At 43.8% G+C, this 2,026-nt stretch overlaps 1 non-coding gene across 1 annotated transcript; it reads left to right on the forward strand.

The window, feature by feature from the left end:
- Positions 1 to 611: 611 nt before the first annotated feature.
- On the forward strand, positions 612 to 683 carry trnag-ucc (transfer RNA glycine (anticodon UCC)). The gene has a single exon. It is a non-coding gene; the product is annotated as a tRNA-Gly (tRNA).
- Positions 684 to 2,026: the final 1,343 nt, after the last annotated feature.

The raw sequence follows: 2,026 nt of genomic DNA on the forward strand, positions 1-2,026 counted from the left end.
AGAGGGGGGTTCATGGTATTTGGCCAGTTTACGATGTTCTGGGCAAATGGTCAGTTTAACATTACACCCAGGGGGGTTCCTAGCTTGCATCTGCAATCCTTATCAGTTAACCCCCTTTCCTGCCATAAACCCCAGCTTGTGACTTAGAAGTCTAAACCCCCTACAGAAAGGATTAAATTCAAACCCCCGTCTTCACATCTTTCTTCATGGTTCTTTGAAAAACTCAATAGTTTAGACAGTCTTAGAGTTAGTTATTTGCTTTTGTGTATGTCTTTTTCATGAATGCCAGAGGTACTCGAAATGTTGTTAAAAGAAAAACTGTGTGCTGAGTTTTATTTTTTACAGGAAACGCATGCATGTTGAAACTAAAGTTTATAAATAATTGAGAAATATTAAAGCAAGGAAAATATGATACGTGTAAAATATACAATTTGATCACATAATTACTTAATTACCTCTGGTAGTTAAATGCTTTTTTCTGCTGCGTTTTTTTTCTCTTGTACATGACTCTGATCCTCTTGTTGTATTTGTATTTGTAAATTCTATGTTTAATAAAAAAAAAATTAAAAAAAGCATTCTCTGGTGGTGTCCTGCAGGCTTCCTGTGAGTGTACGTTAGTGGTATAGTGGTGAGCATAGCTGCCTTCCAAGCAGTTGACCCGGGTTCGATTCCCGGCCAACGCAGTGGCGAATGTTTTCAAATGCTGTCATGAGCCTTGGATTGTGACTAGCAAAGCAAAGCCTCTTGAAAGAGCTAAAGCACTGAAAAACGGAATTGAGGGAGAATCTTACAGGGGATTCTGAGCGGTGTCTGCATACACGCAGTCCGATACGGGTGCTGAAAGCTTGAGCTACTCTCAATGTCGTGCTGGCTTTCCCCGGAGTAAATCTGTTACATTGAAAGAATGCTTCTCGCAGGTTCAAAAAGGGACCCTTGTTAATTGGAGAAATCAATGATTTCGAATGAATTCTGTATGCGTTAAAAGACAGCTATACACAGAAAACATGCAGGACACTGCTCATGATGTTTCCCGAGCCGAAACACAGTGCGTTTTTTCAAGCCATCTGACAAAGCCCGCCCACTGAAAACTGCAGCAGATCGTGTAAAGACGTTCAACTTTGTAACTACTGCACGCACAGGAAGCAGAATAAATTCCTCTTTTCAAACTGTCAAAGGTTTGCTTTACGAACGCCGCAGGACATCGCACAATCTCTTTTGAACAGGGACAAACGATTTCTTATGGGGCGCAGTAAGTACTGTTACTGTCACTGCTCGATACCGACGTTGGCCTACTATACCATGTTCAGCCACTGCTAGAAAATGTACGGCTCTAGCACCGGAGCAAACAACAGGAGGGCCGATGTCGAACAGGCACACGTGTCAGACATGGAGAGCGATGAGAATGGGATTCGAACCCATGCCTGCAGAGCACAATGGATTAGCAGTCCATCACCTTAACCACTCAGCCACCTTGTCGACGAAACTGGGCTGTCCGGACATGGGTTGGCGCGCTCCAGATGATCTTTTTCTTTTTTTCCCCACATACTCGAGGGTCATTTTCCTGTTCCACATGTGATTTCAACATTTTCCTTGGGAGATGTCAAGCCAGCAAGCCACTGCTGTGGTTCAGTGGCCAGTGTGGAGTTCAGTGGCCCTGTTTACACAGAAAGCACATTGAGCTCCTTGGACATGAAAAGTTCCAGATAAAAGCCATTTGTCATCCTTTCTCTTGGTGTCGATGTTGCTATTGTATGTAAAGGTGGCAACTTGCTCAGCGAGCAGGCGGAGCACACACCGAATGCAGATGTGTCTGAGTGGTGTGTCCAAGTGGCTGCAAAAGGACAACACTCCTGGGGCCCCGTGGCTTAGTTGGTTAAAGCGCCTGTCTAGTAAACAGGAGATCCCCGCCTACGGCTAGACTTAATTAAATGCAAGTATTCATTTCCTGTCTTTAACGCGACTTGTTTTTCTTAAAATGGATGCAACTTGCAAAACATGAAACACAAGCCTTGCTAATCAGCGCTAG

This window comes from Lepisosteus oculatus, unplaced genomic scaffold (genome assembly GCF_040954835.1).
Source record: "Lepisosteus oculatus isolate fLepOcu1 unplaced genomic scaffold, fLepOcu1.hap2 HAP2_SCAFFOLD_48, whole genome shotgun sequence".
NCBI classification, from domain to species: Eukaryota; Metazoa; Chordata; class Actinopteri; order Semionotiformes; family Lepisosteidae; genus Lepisosteus; species Lepisosteus oculatus.